Here is an 18986-nt window from a genome sequence, read left to right as displayed (position 1 = left end):
CTAAAGGAAATCAGTGACTGCAAAGTAGTGGTTGGTGAGAGTGTAGCCAGACAGCATATGTTGGTGATGTGAAGGATGACGCTGGCAGTGAGGAAGAAACCAAAGGCTGAAGTGAGGACAAAATGGTGGAAGTTGAAAAAGGAAGAGTGTTGCATGACATTTAGGAAGGAGGTAAGACAAGCACTGGGTGGGCAAGATGTCCTTCCAGATGACTGGCAAACTACAGCGAACATAATCAGAGACACAGGTCGGAAAGTACTTGGTGTATCGAGTGGAAGAAAGGTAGATAAGGAGACTTGGTGGTGGAATGGGGAGGTGCAGGAGTGTATACAGAGAAAGAGGTTAGCAAAGAAGAAGTGGGACACTGACAGGACGGACAAGAGTAGACAGCAGTGCAAGGAGATGCAACGCACGGTTAAAGTAAAGGTGGCAAAGGCCAAACAAAAGGCCTATGGTGACTTGTATGCTCTGCTGGACAGCCAGGAAGGCGAGACTGATCTTTACAGGCTGGCGAGACAAAGATGGTAAGGACCTGCAGCAGGTTCGGGTGATTAAGGATAGAGATGGCAATGTATTAACAGGTGCCAGTAGTGTGATGGCAAGATGGAAAGAGTACTTTGAAGAATTGATGAATGAGGAAAATGAGAAGGAACAAAGAGTAGAAGACGTGACTGTTGTGGACCAAGATGTAGCAAGCATTAGCAAGGATGAAGTGAGGAGGGCCCTGAAGAGGATGAAGGGGGGAAAGGCACTTGGGCCTGATGATTTACCAATCGAGGTATGGAAGTGTCTTGTAGAGGTAGCGGTGGTGTTCTTGCCTGGATTATTCAATAAGATCTTAGATGGTGAACAGATGCCTGAAGAATGGAGACGAAGTGTACTCGTGCCCATTTTTAAGAACAAAGGAGATGTGCAGAGTTGTACTAATTACAGAGGAATAACGTTGATGAGCCATACAATGAAACTCTGGGAAAGAGTAGTTGAAGCGAGACTAAGAGCAGAAGTGAACATTTGTGAGCAGCAGTATGGCTTCATGCCAAAAAAGAGTACAACAGATGCAATGTTTGCTTTAAGAATGCTGATAGAGAAGTACAGAGAAGGTCAGAAGGAATTGCATTGTGTCTTTGTAGATCTGGAGAAAGCGTATGACAGGGTGCCCAGAGATGAGTTGTGGCATTGCATGAGGAAGTCTGGAGTGACGGAAAAGTATGTCAGAGCGGTGCAAGAGATGTATCATGACTGTAAGACAGTTGTAAGGTGTGCTGTCGGTGTGACTGAGGAATTCAAGGTGGAGGTGGGACTCCACCAGGGGTCAGCTCTGAGCCCCTTCTTGTTTGCTATGGTGATGGACAGGCTGACAGACGATGTTAGACAAGAATCTCCTTGTACCATGATGTTTGCAGATGACATTGTGATCTGTAGCGAGAACAGGGAACGGGTGGTGGAGAAACTAGAGATGTGGAGATATGCCCTGGAAAGGAGAGGAATGAAGATCAGTCGCAGCAAGACGGAATACATGTGTGTGAATGAGAGGGATCCAAGTGCAAGAGTGATGCTACAGGGGGAAGAGATAAAGAAGGTGGAGGATTTTAAGTACTTGGGGTCAACTGTCCAGAGCAATGGAGAATGTGGAAAATAGGTGAAGAAGTGTGTCCAGGCAGGCTGGAGCGGCTGGAGAAAAATGTCAGGTGTGATGTGTGATAGAAGGGTTTCAGCTAGGATGAAAGAAAAAGTGTATAAAACCGTGGTCAGACCAGCCATGATGTTTGGACTGGAGACAGTGCCACTGAAGAAAAGACAGGAAGCAGAGCTGGACGTAGCAGAGCTGAAGATGTTGAGGTTTTCCTTGGGAGTGACCAGGTTGGATAGGATCAGGAATGAGTACATTAGAGGGACAACTCATATTAGAGGCGTTGGAGAGAAAGTCAGAGAGGCCAGAATGAAATGGTTTGGACATGTCCAGAGGAGAGAGAGTGACTATATCGGGAGAAGGATGCTGAGCCTTGAACTGCCAGGCAGGAGACCGAGAGGAAGACCGAACAGGAGGTTTATGGATGTGGTCAAAGAGGACATGAAGGTAGCTGGTGTGAGAGAAGAGGATGCACAAAACCGGGATAGATGGAGGACATTGATTCGCTGTGGCGACCCCTGAGGGGACAAGCTGAAAGAAAAAGAAGAAGACAGTGAGTAAAAAGTGTGTGTATCGAAGTGACATGAAAATACACACAAAAATCATTTTGGGTGTATTTGTGAGGACCTATCTGACACTTTAACAGGTACATGTATAGACCATCTAGAAGCCTTTTAGAATGAAAAACTTGTGAGGACCGGCCAAAAGGTCCTCACTGTTACTGGTCTTCACAAGACTAGTCATACAAACACCCGAGCACACACACAAACACACACACCCACCCACACACACACACACACACACACAGAAACAAGAATCTATCACACCGACTTGAATAACTTTCCTGCGGATTTGACCAAACATCTTCACTTGTTTAGGAATGTTGTAAAACGAGCCACAGTATACCCATGTTAATTGTAGTCAATTTGATCATCAAATTGACGCATATTAATTTTAACATTAACATCAAATTTTGATGCTGTTGTCTACAATATGTTCATGTAAATTCAACTCAAAACATTTTGTACAAATATCAAATAAACGGGGGTGGGGTGTGAGCACATTTGTGTACAGTGCATTCTAAGTATTAAAATACTGGACAAGCTGTGGATCAATGACTCTTGAATGCTTTCTCGTCCCACCGAAAAAAAAAACATTACTGAAAGATTATCATCGCACAGAAATACTGTGTTCATCAAAAACAAGACAGAGGTTTTATTCATATGCAATACATTTAACAATTTTGTAAGACGCTGTCACATTATGCACAGTTTATACGTTAAAGAAGTCAAACCAGGAATTTGACAATGAGTTTGTGAAGGAGTTAAGAGAGTCAAAGAACATGGCTAATAATAATAATAATAATAATAATATATTTTATTTTAAGCACCTTTCAAAGCTCTTAAGGACACTTTACAGTCACAGACAAGCATAGATACAATAATAAATGAAATACAATTGTAAATAGAATACAATAAATTTAATACAATTATAAGTAGAAACAAGAGAGAGCTACACAGAAAAATCCATTTTAAATGGAAATTTTAAAATTTGAGACGGGATTTGAAGGAGAGAAGAGAATCGATGTTATGAATGTTGGAAGGAAGTGAATTCCAGAGTTTGCGGGCAGAGCAGCTGAAAGCTCTGTCCCCCATCGTGCTGAGACCGGGGGCAGGGGGGCACACAGAGGTGGAGGGAGGAAAAGAATCTGCGGGAACGAGAGGGAATAGAAATTTGAAGAAGGTCATATAGGTATGGGGGCAAGGTTATGGATAGCTTTAAATGTATAAAGAAGTATTTTAAAGTTGATTCTATATTTGACCGGGAAACGGTTGAACAAGTACAAATAATTCCTTGAATATTTGTCTTTTCAGATGGGGGAGCTGTTTTTCTCAACCCAAACGCGATTCGAATATCGTGCACAACCCATCACTACTCCTACCAACTACTAAATGGCATTATTGTAATTGCCTGTATTAGAGAAGAGTGGGTAGCACGTTGACTTTACAGTGCAGATGTAGCAGGTTCAAATCCCACTCCGGGCTCCCTGTGTGGAGTTTTCACGTTCTACCCTTTTCCTGCGTGGGTTTTCTCCAAGTCCTACGGTTTGTCCACCCCCCCGCCCCCACACAAACACACATTCTGAAAACATCCTTGAATTGCTGATTGAGCACTCCGAATTGACCCTAGATGTGAGTGTGAGCACGCATGGTTGTTCTGTGTGCCTTGTATTGGCTGGCAGCCGGATCGGGATGTCCCCCGTCAACTGCCCAAAGACGGCGAGGATAGCATCAACACCCCCCGCAACCCGAGTGAAGAATAAGCGGTTTGGAAGTTCCTCCAGTAGTTCAACCTGTCATTTGTGAGTGTTCTATGACACTGTGTTTCTGGGGATAAAATATACGTGAATTTGAGGAAGTTGGGGTGTTCAGGCCCCTGCAAAGAGCGTGCAAGAAGCACAGCGTTTTCACCCTTGTGCAAATTAATTGCACCACCCTGTAATCTTTACTGTTTGCTGGTTTAAATCATTCTAAAGCTTGTGAAAAGTTCAGAACAATGTTTGCCACGGTATGGGTGGAGTCTGTTCGATATACTTGACCAACCACATTCCCTAATTACTTTTTTGCCAGGCCTCTAATTGGATAATTAATGGATTACCATGTCCTAATCCCCTTTCCGGCAGGTCACCCGCAGAAAAAATATCTTGCGACTTAGTATCCTGGAGAGTTTTGAAAGGCGCCTATAAATGAAATGTATTATTATGATGATGATGATGATTATGATTATGATTATGATTATGATTAAAAGAAGGGGTTTTTCGCTTGTAAATCTGTTCTTTAACGAGATGGATACAGAAGGACGTTACTTTGATGGATTGGCCTGGAAATTCACCGGACTTGAACCCAATTGAGAATTGATGGTCAATAATTAAGATTTGTCTGTGTGAGAAAGATTGCACAACAAAAAAAAGCCCGAATTTGTGGTATAATTAAGACCTGGTACACAGGTACAGGGACCCTTCCATCATCAACGACTGTCAAAACCTGGTCGATGCCACAACGCATCGCTCGCTGAGGTGATAAAGAACAAGGGAGGACACACTTCTTACTAAAATGTACATTTTAATCATTTGAGTTGTCAAAAAATGTAAACAATGAATTTTATGCCAAAATAACAGGGTGGTGCAATTAATTTGCACAAGGGTGTAGTTTCAACATTTCAAGTATTGGTTTCAATGTTGGGTCACTAATCCCAGCTGGTCGGGTGGTGCTATACAAACATAACAATGAGTCAGGTGTGTTCATGTCGCAATTCTGGGGAGGGCGTGGTATGTACAAAAGTGGAAATAAAGGCAGCACTATACTGGAATAAATATTGCTCAACCACCGCAGAACCAGTGTGTGTCTGAAACATGACATTTGAGCAGTAACAACAATTATTCTCGTCTGTAGAGAGCAGGAGCTAGCATGATCAGTGATACAGTGATACCTCGGTTTACGAAACCCTTTGCTTACGAACTTTGCGGTTTGCGAACGTTAAATTTATGAACATTTTTTCCTTGTGTCATGATGCCAAAACAAATGTTAAATAATGTTGTGTTTTCTGAATTTTGGATGGGAGAAAGGTGCACATTTCTCCCCATTAAAAACAGTAGAGACGGGCGACAACTAATTGTCTCTGAGGTGATTGCAACCACCTGAGAATGGCCAATTGCCACTGGGACCTGATTGGCCAGAAGCTCAGGTAAACCACCTTTGCAAATTTCCCCATTGTGGGACGAATAAAGGTTTTTTGATTCTGATTCTGATTCGGATTCTTTAAAACCAGACTGAGGAAGTCACTTCGAGGAGGAAGAAGAGGGAGAAAGGCCAGCCTGGAGAGCAGTGTTACTTGTGGTCTGCCGAAAACTGATTTCCACCACGACTTCAAATGAAGAAAACTAAAAATATCCTTCCTGGATCTGGCTGAGTGAACTCATCTTTCCACCTGCATGCTGTCGCGCCGTATAACAATTGGTGGCAGTGGTGAGATTGTTTCCCCCTGCATGAAGAAGTTGCGCCTTGCTGAAGTGGAGAAAGATAAGAGGAAGCCAAGATGAAGAAGGCGGGATGAGGAAGAAATCTTGCCGCACAGGCTAACCAACCTGAACTGGAGAGTTCTGAAGATGATCAAGGAAACCAGCAGCTTGAGTTACCCCAAGAAGATGCCGTTCTTTTTTTCCATGAGGCGTCTGACAGTCACCAAGCCAAGGCTGGAACCGAGCAGAGTGAGATGGAACCAGTGGTGAAGCATAAGATTCAGACAGTGAGTACAAGCAGAGCTCAACTTCATGAGGAATTAATGAACGAAATCAGAAATGTCATGCAATATTCTAAACATAGAGAGCGTATGTTGATTGAACAGATCAACCAATTAAGAGATCAGATGCACCACAACAAGCAACAATGGAAATTTGATAGTCAATCGAGTCAACGTTATCCTCCTCTGAAACCACAGCCCCAAAACACTGACCCTCGAACATCCAGGCCAACAAACCTTTCTCCAGCACAAGAAACCCCCATGTTTGGTTACCTACCATATTCCAAACCCCCACAGTTTCCTCCTCCAAGACAAGCTGCAGTTCCCATGGTTCCTGAACAGAGAATTCCAGAACTGAGAGAGGGTGTGGATGCAGAAGGTTTTTTTTGTGAGGTTTGAAAGAATAGCTAAAACCTGGGGGTGGAATTATAAAGAGTGGGCTGCTCGAGTAGTGACCTTGCTGACTGGAAAGACACTTGCGGCATATGCTGGCATGGATGAAAAGCAGGCCGAGTCCTACGAAGCCATTAAAGCAGCAGTACTAATCAAATACAACGTTACTGAAGAAACGTATCGACAGAATTTCCGTTTTATTTATTATCTTCTGTCCAAACCATGTTTTATTTTGAAAAATGAAAAGTCACCACTTACAGCGCATTTCCGTTACGAGGAATGGGTCGAAAAGCTAGCTTACTTTTGTGAATATTCAACCTGCTCAATGAACTCAATCTGTCACTTCATAGGAAAAAGACAACTGTCTTCGATTTGGCTGATGAAGTAGCTGCATTTAAAGCCAAACTGGATTTGTGGGGACGGCGTGTGAATAGCGGTGTATTTGACATGCTTCAAACATTGGCGGGGTTTTTGGAAGCGATTGAGCCCGAGCCTTAATTCCCCCAGTTGATGCACGAGCACCTGTCTTTGCTTTTAAGAGTTCGAGGGCTACTTCCCAGCCACAAAAGACACCCCCTTGAGAATAATTTGATCTCATTGTCTCTGCATATGTTTGCGCAACACCACACACATCTCTGTAATAGTAGTCCACTGTGGTGTCGTTATCGCTGTAACCACAGAATCATCACATTGACTAGGTCTCTTTCTTTCCCGAGTAGGATACCTTCTATTTTCAGGTTCATCATTTGTGTCACTTTGTCGTGTGAGGTTATGTTCATTTGGCCTAATCTCTGTGACTGCACTTTCGCGTGCATCCCTGTCTTGTATACATGACTCTTGGGCTCTCTTATTAGGCTTCTGAAAGACCTCACTAGTTTTAGGCCTTAATCTCATGCCATAATATGTGTTTTAATCTGTTTTATTTAATGTGTCTCTCAATATGTAAATAGTACAACTTTCCATACACATGTATACTATATTTTGTCCCACCTTTCGTAATCAGTGAATTTTTAACTTCTTTAAATATCACTGTTGCCCCGTTGGTGGTTGCTTTCTTTACAGACAAAATGTCTTGGGGGTATGAAGGAATGTATAAAGCATCTTTCAGCGTTGCTTTGTCTTTGTCCTTTGATGTCTGTCAAAGAGACCTCAGCATCTCCCCTTTTATGTGCGACTCCGCTGCATTGTGTGCCGTCCGCCAGCTCCACGCGGTGTCTTTCCGGTCTGAACGTGCTGTCGAAATTCTTGAACATGGTCACGTCGGTGATGATATGCGAAGTGGCTGCCGTGTCCATCATCAATCCCTTCTCTCGGATGTCGCGACCCAACTGCTCCCTGGATCTGGTCTTGCTGTCCCTCATCTTGAGCACGTTGTCGGTGTCGCCATCTTCTGACGCTTTACTGGCGTCATCTCGTCTGTCCTTGTCCTTACGCCTGCACGTGGCGTCTTTGTGTGTCTTGCTTTTGTGTCTTGCTTTTGCAATGACTGCACCATGTCGACATTCTCTTTCTTTGTGGCCTTTGACCCCACACTTGAAACACACTATGCTTGTGTCATCACTGTGTTGGTCACGGGTGTTGGTTTTGGTGGTTTGTCGTCCACTCCGACCTTTTGTCTTCATCACACTGTCCCCTGACACCCCCCTGTTCAATTTCTCAGTTTCTTCAAAACTCCGTAGCTTCGTCTTTAAATCTGCAAACTTGATTTCATCATTTGAATGTGCTACATCGATTGCAAATGGCTTGAAACTTGCTGGTAGTCCTTTTAATACCATGGCAACAAGTAGTCCATCTTCCATAGTTTCACCCGCATTTCGGAGTGCTGTGATGGCGGTTTCGGCGTTGATGATATAGTCTGTGACACTTTCATCGTTCCGCTTTTGAAGCGACGTGAGCGTGGTGTATAGATTTATTATCCGTGGTTTTCCCGTAGCCATTTCGGAACTTGTCGCCGGCTCGCTCAGCACGGTCTTCTTTAGTCCCAATAAATGACAATGTCCGAGCATTTTTGTTTCCCATATCTCGTACTTCGCACATACAGCAGCCGCTGCGCTCATCGTCGTACGAGAAGTCAAACACATATACATAAACTGGCTTTTTTCGCTGTCAAGTCACGTGATGTCGCGTAGTGGCTGGGTTGCCAGATCAGCTCTGTATTACAGAATTACACAAAATGAGGATACAATCTAAGTTTCTTAACACAGAGAAACAAGCTCAGGGGTCCCACTGATTCAGTTGCAGTGAGTTTTTTTTTTCGTGCACTTTGCACTTGTTTTTGTGGTGTATCTTATTTTGAAGGCACGTTTAAACATTACCACGGTGACCATTGAGCGTTAAGGGGCAGAGACGATGTTACATATGTTGTTGTTGCCGCGATGTTACCAGGACTCTGCTAATAAAGTTGGATGAAAATACACAATGGATTCACATTTATTATTATATTTAAAAAGAAAGAAAAAACTGTTTCCTTGCCTGTCGTATCATTTTACTTTGTTGTAATTTATCTGGCGGTCCGTAACAATATCATCTGACATTAAACCGGTCCGTGGCGGAAAAAAGGTTGGGGACCCCTGTTCTAAATTGTACTTAGATGCAATTCTGAGTAAAATCAGTGTTTAAAATAGCGTCTGCCCGGTGGACCAGGGCATACAACCTTCAAAACGTCTCGGCCCGGATGGCCGACAACTTTTCAAGAAAAAAATAAACTTTTTTTTTTCAAACTAAAACGTTTGTTTTACTCAATAACGCAAATGCCACAAACAAAACGGTACAAGCAACGAGGACTCTACTTTCTCAGTGGCTTTCAAAACTCTGAAGTACATTTTTCAGGGAGTGTGTAGTCCGAAGCATGCTTCTGATTGGCTGCCGGTGCCGAGTATGCAAATTGCCAAACGAACATTTGTATGGCAATTTGTGAGAAGATTTAACAAACATTATGTGTAATAATTTTTGGCGTTAACAAACATTATGTGCAATAATTTTTTGCGTCTTCGAACGTTTGTTTTGCAATTTGTATACTCGGCAACGGCAGCCAATCAGAAGCCTGCTTCGGACTAACCATGAGTGAAAAGTGTACTTCAGAGTTTTGAAAGCCGCTGAAAAGGTGTGAAAGCTGTCGGCCTTGCCTGCACAGTTGTTGATCATTCCAATGAGTGGCAGTCAAATGGCATGACCATTTGCCAGATTTTTTTTCCGTTTGACTTTATTTAAAGGACAATCGACACCACTTTTTGTTTCATAACTGACATCAGAAAAACGTTTTATAGCATCTAAAATACCCAAAACACGCAGGATGATATTTTTAGTCTCATGCAAAACACCAATAAAAATGACTTAAATTGTCTAAAAACTACTTCAAATTTGACCTGGAAGTGGCCAGTTTCAGAAGGTCCCGCCCCCTTGTTCGTGGTGTCATGCCAATACATCTTGCCTTGCTCGAGAATCAAAACAATGGCTTCAGATTCGGAGAAGATGCTTTCTTGTTACTCATCTAGTTATGAATATGATTGAAATAGTTCTGAAAAGGAAAGCATACATGTTTGCAATCGATTAAAGGAGTCCTCCTATTTCAATTTGAGCCGTCAATGACAGAATGTAGTGTCCCAAAAAATGCAGAAGATGGCAACAAAGCTCCGTAGAAATGAGCTGATTTTTCTCCTGGGAATTTTTGTCAGCGAATATCAAATAGTTGTCTCGGTGCAACAAACAACGATTCACTGTCGCATTACTTTTGTGTTTTCCTTCTAATTTCGTCATTAACACGGATCAACACGAAGTTTTCAGACCAAACAAAGTACCGCAAAATGCATTGTGTGTCCTTTCTCGGTCAGGGGTGTTACTTCCGTGAAGTCAGGAATCGTCACCAACTCAAAAACAAGACTTCCGGAATATTCTCCGCAAGTCTTAAAACATAAAATACCGCTATATGCGGTGGAATCTTCATAAAATATGCTCAGTAGAAGTCATTTGAAGCGATTTTACAAATTATGGACACAACTTGTCCGGGGCGTCGGTTGTCCTTTAATACTGTTTGTCAATTACACACTGCTGCTCCCGCTTGCCTACTTTTTTGGGATCCACCACCATCACCACCATGCAAACCGTGACAGGTATAGTATATGTGCTGTCTGATTTTTTGACAGTTCTATTCAAATTGATGAAGAGCATAATGATTTGTGTCAATCTCTTTGTCAATGTTGAAAAATGATATTTTAAGGTGAGTCACAAGGCATGGGTACAATGAGTGGGTAAAAGTGGCCCCGCTGAAAATCCGTGTCCACCGTAATTGAGAGTGGGAACAAAGAATATATAACAGTCGATAGCATTCAAAGAATGAACCATCATAACTGAAGAGCATACTGTATTGAATTTCTGCAATTGGATGATCACACTCGTTGCCTCTCAAACTGGATTAAAAAATGCAGATCCGATCTACCCAAACATAGTGTTTTCTTTTTAGATTAAAAATTCAGATCACATTTACATTCTGCTATAAAACAGAAAGCAGAATAAAGAAACAAGCAGCATTAATGTTTGGTCGATGAAAAGTTAAATGGAAAGAAACTTCCAGGGTGGAAATAATGTTAATCATTAAAAAGTGAGATTTGGGCAGTACAGCAATTCATTTAAAACTGATGCTTTTCATGACAAATATTCTAAATGAGTTTCTTTGAAGTGATGGAAATTGTAAGCCTATGTTGGAAACTCAGGCTTGCAGCATAGAATGAAATGACTGAGGACAGGCTGATAGTTGACACATCCTTTGTTATGCAAATGTCTAAAATAGTTCTGATGAAAAACTAAATGGACAATGATAAACCTCAAACATAAATCTACATCTTCATTTTGTGCCTCTTGGAAGTCTCTCTTCTCTCTCTCTGTTTCTCTCTGTTTCTCTCTGTTTCTCTCACTCTCTCTTTCTCTCTCTTTCTCTCTCTCTCTCTGTTTCTCTGTGTTTCTCTCTCTCTCTCTCTCTCTCTCTCTCTGTCTCTCTCTCTCTCTCTCTCTCTCTCTCTGTCAATCTATCCATCTATCCATCCATCTATCATCCGCCTGCTCACCCGATCGTCTGTCCATCCGCCCGTCCTCTCATCTGCCTGTCCGCCTGTACGCTCATCTGCCCGCCCGTCCACCCGCCCAGCTGAATCTGCACGCCCGCCCGTCTGCACGCCCGCCCGTCTGTCTAATTACCTGTCTATTTACGGACAACCCACCCACACAGACACACACACGCACACACACACACACACACACACACATAAACACACATTAACGCATGTTGCACTAGTGCTATCTGGGGGACTTTTCTGATCTCTCCTGTTTACTCAAAGGACAACCGACACCATTTTTTTGTTTCCTAACTGACATCAGAAAAACGTTTGATAGCATCTAAAATAACCTAAACATGCAGGCTGATATGTTTAGTCAAGTGCAAAACACCAATAAAAATGAGTGAAAGTGTCCCAAAACTACTTCAAAATAACCTCGGAGATGGCGAGTTTCAGAAGGTCCCGCCCCCTTGTTCGTGACGTCGCGCCAGGACGTCTTGCCTTGCTCTAGAATCAAAACAATGGCTTCAGATTCAGAGAAGATGCTTTCTTGTTACTCATCCAGTTCGTCTGTGTAAGCTCTCAGTCGTACAGGAGTGGTCCATCCTTTACAACACAAACTAGGAGTTATCAGAACCCTCCAGCATAGGGTAAACTATTACCAACAACATTGAAGGTAGAGAAAAGGAGTCAAAACATATCAGGAGAGCGCTGACTAACTGTGGGTACCCTCAGGGGTCATTCAACAAATGTCAGAAAGAAAGAATAGGGAATGAAACCAAAAATTCTCAAGATACAAAAAGGAGAGGAGGGGCAGTACCTTACATTGTAGGAGTTTCTGAAAAAACTACAGAGTCCTTTGGCAACACAAAATTCCTACTTAATTCAAACCGCTAAACATATTAAGGCAAAAATTAGTGCATCCAAAAGATAGGCTGCCAAATGAAAAACAAAGTAATGTAGTTTATTCGATACATTGTAAGAATGAAAATTGTAAAGAGCAGTACATTGGGGAGACTCAACAAATTCTCAAAAAAAGACTTTCTCAACATCGCAGGGATAATACTAGCGGGCCTCAATCTGCAGTACATTTGCGCCTAAAAGCTAGCAACCACTCATTTGACGACAATGAGGTTAAAATCTTAGCAAAACAACATAGATGGTTTGAAAGGGGAGTAAAAGAAGCGATTCTCATAAAACAACTAAATCCTTCATCAAACCGGTCTGGTGGGGTGAGGTTCAATTTGGATCGTTCATACAATAGCCTGCTTAGGCAACACAGGTTAGGCAACAGGCCAGTCATTAGTCAGGAATGTAGGAACAATCAGTAGGGCCACAGGGAGTGGTCCTCTGCTCCCCCCAACCTGAGAGTAGGGAGCTATCATAGCTGTGTCCGGCGCCGCCATGTCTGAACATTACGGATATATAAATAGGGCCGATACGACCAGTAAGACTTTAGTTCGCTGACGAAGCCTCTTGGATAGCAGGCGAAACGTCCGACACCTTCAAAAAAAGTACAGATGACGGCTGAAGAAACCTTCTCATCGATAATCATCCAATTATGAATATGATTCAATATTCTGAAGAGGAAAGCATAAATGTTTGCCATCGATTAAAGAAGTCCTTCCGTATCAATGTGAGCCGTCACGACTCCAATGTAGCGTCCCAGAAAATGCACAAGATGGCGCCCAAGATTCGTTGGAAATGGGCCGATTTGTCTGCTGGGAATTTGTGTCAACAAGTATCAAATAGTAGTCTTGGTGCAACACACAACAATTCACCATCGCGTTATCTATGTGCTTTCTCTCTAATTGTGCCATCAACACGGATCAACACGAAGTTTTCAGAACAAAGTACCCAAAATGCATAGTAAGTCACTTTCTCCGTCAGGGGCGTTCCTGACGTTGTTTGTTTCTGAGTGCTCCCATCTACTGCCTAAAGAAAGCTGGGATCAACTCCAGCACAACCCGTGACCCTAGTGTGGAGAAAGTGATTCAGAAAAAAACAATGCATGAAAAAAAATGGAAGGCTTGATCAGAATCACTTGCCTCTGAGTTTAGTCAATTTTATGTTATGCTGTTTTCATTTGACAGAGAACACATGAGGGAGGGCTGAGAAAAAGGGCCAATTAAGAAACAGGATTTTCCTCAGGAGAGTAACAGATGGGTGCAGACATTTTCAAATGTGATTTGATTAGCTTTTTAACAATGCAACTGTGCCTGATCAAGTGAGGTGAGCGGCTGTCAGCAGGGAGTCACAGCCACACCTCAAATCCCGTTGGAATTGTCACGTCCGCTCGAGGAGTGGTGACAATACTCGAGGGACGACGGAAGGTAGTAGGATCGGATCCGAAATACACGGTGGAGACAGTGATTCCAATAAAGAGTCTTTACTGAGGCACAAAACATAACAGGAGGTCAAGTACAAGGAAGGCGGGCCACGGTAAACAGACCTGCGTGCGGAGAGGTGACGGGGGACTTCCAGGAGGCCATCCAGGGTGACACTGGGTGTCTGGCAGTGCACGCCCACGTCCAGCCACGCTGTCGTCGTGCATGTTGAATTGAGTCGCATCCATGACGAGCCGTGCAACGTCCGCGTAAACGTCAGTCTGAGACCCCATTCACCGCTGGATCTCGGAGCGGCTCAGGACTGGTCTCGTTTCCCCAGTGCCGGGCAGTTCACGCACGCCCATGTCGGCGTCCGGCTGAGACCTGTTCCCAGACAGCCGTCCGGGGTGCCACTCTGCGCCTGGCAGTGCAACGTCCACACCGCTGCCGGCACCGGGGAAACGAGACCAGTCCTGAGCCGCTCCGGGATCCAGCGGTGAATGGGGTCTCGACTGACGTTGACGCGGACGTTGCACGGCTCGTCGTGGATGCGACTCAATTCAACATGCCCGATGACAGCGTGGCTGGACCTGGGCGTGCACTGCCAGACACTCAGTGTCACCCTGGACGGCCACCTGGAAGGAGATCTCGGCCGGACGTTGACCTGGACGTTACGGCTCATCGAGTGACGCAATTCAAATTCGACGAGGCGTGGGCTAACGTGGACGTAGCATTGCCAGGCACAGGGTGGAAATGAGACGGGTCCGTTGTCCCTGCGGGATCTGATGGTAGGTCGGGTAATTCTGTCACGTTTTGCAAGGTGGTGATGGCGGGTGCGGATCCCAAAAAGCAGGCAGGGGGGAGCAGGAGGTTGTGTATGATAAATTGTATTAAAATAAAGTCAGCAGGAACAAAATCTAAAACATCAAAATCATCTGAACAGAAAAAATACCAAGTATCAAAAGAAAACCAAGAATAAAAGTCAGCCAAGATTAAACAAACACATGCACTGCACACAATGCATACAATTGAATACAACAGCATACAAAGTGTTCAACAGCATACAATGACATTTAACAATTACCCGACACCGAATGGTCGTGCCGGGGGTCCTTTTGAGTGTCACTGATTGGAAACGACTAGCACCTGTGCAGGGTCAGGCGGGCCGACAGCGCCCCCGTTCGTCGCCAACAGGAATCAACGGGATTCAAATTCAGTTGGTTCCTAGCCTATTAAAATGGGGATTGTAGATTATCTGACAGAAGCAAAACTAGCTTTAAGATCAGCTGATTCATTTTGCTGTTGTTTTTTTTCCACCGTGTCATTTGTTACTCTGTAGCGCTGTCGAGCTCTCTCTCGTCTCAACATCTCTGATGTTCGTGTGCTGCTGAAATTGTGCCGCTGTCTCTTTTGTGTGTGTGCGTAAAAACCACCCCTCTGTCTTCTACCACGGATTTCAACCAATCATGGGCACCTTTACGGCTCTAACCAAAGGTCGGCTGTCATAAGCGTCTCCACAAACCAAAGGTCGGCTGTCATAAGCGTCTCCACATACTGAACGAAACGCCGCTTGTGCGCCATCTTGTGCATTTTCTGGGGGGCGACATCGGAGTCCAGATATTCACCGGTTTCATCGCTTGCAGACGGCTTGAATTGATACGGAAGGACTTCTTTAATCGATTGCAAACATGTAGGCTTTTCTCTTCAGAACTATTTGAATCATATTCATAACTGGATGAGTAACAAGAGAGGATCTTCTCCGAATCTGAACTCTCTGAAGCCATAGATTTGATTCTGGAGCAAGGCAGTTTGTGGGTGGGCCAAACCTAACGTGACGTCAAGAACAAGGGGGCGAGACTTTCTGAATATCCCCAGTTTCGAGCTCATTTGTTGCAGTTTTGGGACACTAAGTCATTTTTATTGGTGTTTTGCCTTTGACTAAAAATATCAGCCTGCGTGTTTTGGGTATTTTAGATGCTCTAAAACGTTTTTCTGGTGTCAGTCAGGAAACAAAAAAAGGTGTTGGTTGTCCTTTAAAATTAAACATGGATTTTCTCAATTAATTTTAAATGAGATCAAATATAGATTAATGAGATCAATTCATTACAGACCCCATTAATTGATCACACATTTTTTGATCCTCTGACAGCACTAGTAATAGTCTTGTGCCGTGAATTGTTAGAATAGAAAGAGCAAGCACAGAGATCTGCTGGAAAAACACCCCTTTCAGGAAAAAAACATGAAAGTTATGGTTAAAGGCTTTACGAGTGAGATTTGGACTGAGGGAGAAATTAAGAATGCTTGTCTTTGCAACACCTCTCCAATTAACCTTTTTTTCCAGATTTGCCACTTGTTTCGGTTGCACTCAGTGTCTATCACCAATGTCACAAACAGAAACACCTCACCAATATTAATCCAGCCACTTAACATGGGCATCTTCAGACTCAATCACTGTTGGGTTAAATGTTGTTCTTCCTGGTTCAGCCCTCCATTTGTATTGACTAAATATTAAATCAGCAGCAAGTAAGGTGATACACAAAAAAGGAATATTTATTATCAGGCAGCGATAGGATGTTCTCCAGGGGAGAAGCTAGGCCAAGGGACAGAGAGACAAGAGCAAGAGAGCGAGACAGAGCTCGCCTCAGACATTTATAAACAACAGGAGTGATGTCACTTTGGAAAGGACCTATCATCTGCTAGATACAGTCATGAATATCCATTATTAGACTGAAACATAACAGCTAGATTTCTACAGTAACTAAGTACAAGCAGAGTACATGTATACTAATTAACATATACGAATAACTAAACTACATACATATATGGACTTCCTAATTGATAAGAATAAGTAGAAATTAAATAACATATGATGTTTTTAGCATGTGTATATAACCAATTCTAACAATCACCATTTCTGTTATCCATGAGCCTTTGCATCCAATGCTTTGTGGTGACCGCAGACTGCTCACGGATAAGCGCGATCACATACTGTATTGTTTTCAGCTTGACTTGTTTTCATGTCTTGAAAGAATGTTAAGTTGTTCTTTTTTAATGGCATAGATAGTTCAGATGACTGAACTTTGATCAGAGATAAGATGTGTCACTTATCTGTATGAATAAAGTGCCACAAGGGTTCATGCCCAGGACACATTATTGACCTCGTTGTACTAAGTCTACTTGATATCTAATTTAAAGCAGATTCTTTACGAAGGAGGAAGTAGACGCCGAAACATGTCAGATATTTGAACACCTACACTGTCTGTAAGTAAAGAATCTGCTTTAAATTACATTATTGACCTGTTCCATTCATATTTTTTCCACTTTCTGGTTTGAGTTTCCATAATGCTTAGTACTATAATAATAATAATAATAATAATAATAATAATAATAATAATAATAATAATAATAATAATAATAATAATAATAATAATATGTCAAACTGTGCAAAGTTTGACCTCAGTGTATGTACAGTATGCAATACGTCTGTGTAAGCTCTCAGTCGTACAGGAGTGGTCCATCGATGAGAAGGTTTCTTCAGCCTTCATCTGTACTTTGTTTTTGAAGGTGTCGACCGTTTCGCCTCCCATCCAAGAGGCTTCGTCAGCGAACTAAAGTCTTACTGGTAGTATCGGCCCTATATATATCCCTAATGTCCAGACATGGCGTCGCCGGACACAGCTATGATAGGTCCCTACTCTCAAGTAGGAGGGAGCATATTATGACCAAATGTCAAGGTTCCACCTAAATTACAGGCTACATTAACTCAATAACAGTCAGTCCTGCCATTGTTATTCGATTAACAGTGCTGCGGATCAATAAGAGGGAATGGTTAATAATGTGTTAAAACAGCTTCTGAAACTCATTTTTATTTTATTTTTTTTCCATGAATGGTATCTGTGCTTTATTTTTGTTCTACAAGTTTAAAAAAGCAACTTCACATGAGTTGTAAAAGGGGGTAATTTTTTTCCGAGTTACAGATATCCATTCTTACTGTTGCACTCAGCTGATGGGTGTTGTTCTCCCGTCCTTTCGCTCCGAATTCCATCCAGGTGAGTCCGCGGTTGTTACATGACAAAAACAGGAGGAGCGTGTGTCCAAGCCTCCTTGGATTCCCGAGTTTAATCAAAGCTCATATTCTGTCTCCGTGCTCTGTTTTGCTGTCTCGTGCCTTCGCCGTCGACGAGCGGACTTTCCTCGGTCTGCTGCAGGAGTGGCAGAGCGAAACTGCACCGGACGCAAGTGGGAGGGGACGCGATCGGCAAATCGACCTCTGCACCGACGCGAGTATTCCGTCGGGATGTGTAACGTGTGACTCGATCTGTTTCCCACTGCACTATCACTCAGGAATTCTGAAATTACCATAGCAGTTGTGTTTTAATTCATTAGACGCGTTTTGATGATTATATTGTAATGCCCATCGGCGTGATAAAGGATGCGCACAGTCGCTGGCACAGCTGGTCGTGTTTTTATTAAGCAAACGTAGCAGTTACACACATATAGGTGGCACAAGCCTCGCCCATGCTCCTTTCACTCAGACTGCTCGTTGTAGGCTCCCCCCTTCTCTCTGCGACGACGTCACAGTCCCCGACGAGTCCATCCCTCAAACACGCAAATTACAAGCATCGGACGTTACAATATGATAATGCAGTTGATTTTAACCTTCCAGTCTAAACTCTGCTTTTGAACTATCAAAGTTGAGACTCTCTCGCTGTCGTCTGCCTGTCCTTTTAATGTTTAAACCTCCTCCCCGCTGCGTTCCTGACCAATCATATGGAAAAGTTGAAATGAATCAAAATGTCACTATTTTCTATCCATTTTCTCACCATTTCACTGTTTTTTTCACTTTTGTTTTTTTGTTTCATATATATGTAACGGAGTTGTGCACTTAGATTATTAAATTATGAAGGAAGTGACGCAACGGCGGACAGTGTGGCACTATGTCCCGCCCATAGTTTCCAGAACAATCTCGAGGAGATTCAGGTTAATCACAAGACGAAACCCATGCGACTTCACCCATCCCTTCTGCCATACTGTGTTGCAGAAATAAAAGAAATAAAAAGACACATCCACGCGTCTCGTCTTCATTAATACGGCAGCATCGTGGAGATGAAGATAGTCACTGTTGTGACACCCGTCACATTGGTGCCGTGACCCGGATGAATAAGGGAACTAATTAGATAACACTAGACAGTAAAAAAAGGGGAAACAAAATAAGATATTGTCATGAAAATGCGCGTTAATTAAGACCAACAGAAAATTGCGACTCACCCTGAATCTCCTCGAGATTGT

General features: G+C 43.0%; 1 protein-coding gene across 4 annotated transcripts in view; it reads right to left on the bottom strand.

Moving 5' to 3' along the window:
* Positions 1 to 17898, bottom strand: part of tmem125a (transmembrane protein 125a) — a 48939-nt gene extending 31041 nt beyond the window's left edge. Inside the window, exons 1-4 of one of the 4 annotated variants that reach the window (XR_016115559.1) lie at positions 17689 to 17898; positions 6207 to 6263; positions 5775 to 5882; positions 2824 to 5694 (exon numbers count right to left, since the gene is read on the bottom strand). The gene's annotated coding sequence lies outside the window, so the exon portion shown is untranslated. Of the gene's footprint in view, positions 1 to 2823; positions 5695 to 5774; positions 5883 to 6206; positions 6264 to 17688 lie in introns of those variants that run through there. The other 3 variants (XR_016115560.1, XM_089000923.1, XM_089000920.1) reach the window with 3 other exon arrangements.
* Positions 17899 to 18986: the final 1088 nt, after the last annotated feature.

The sequence above is a fragment of the Hippocampus bargibanti genome, linkage group LG07 (genome assembly GCF_051943395.1).
Source record: "Hippocampus bargibanti isolate YZ-2025 linkage group LG07, ASM5194339v1, whole genome shotgun sequence".
NCBI lineage: Eukaryota > Metazoa > Chordata > Actinopteri > Syngnathiformes > Syngnathidae > Hippocampus > Hippocampus bargibanti.
The sequence above is the reverse complement of the archived record's forward strand: the minus strand, read 5'-3'. Positions and strand labels throughout refer to the sequence as shown.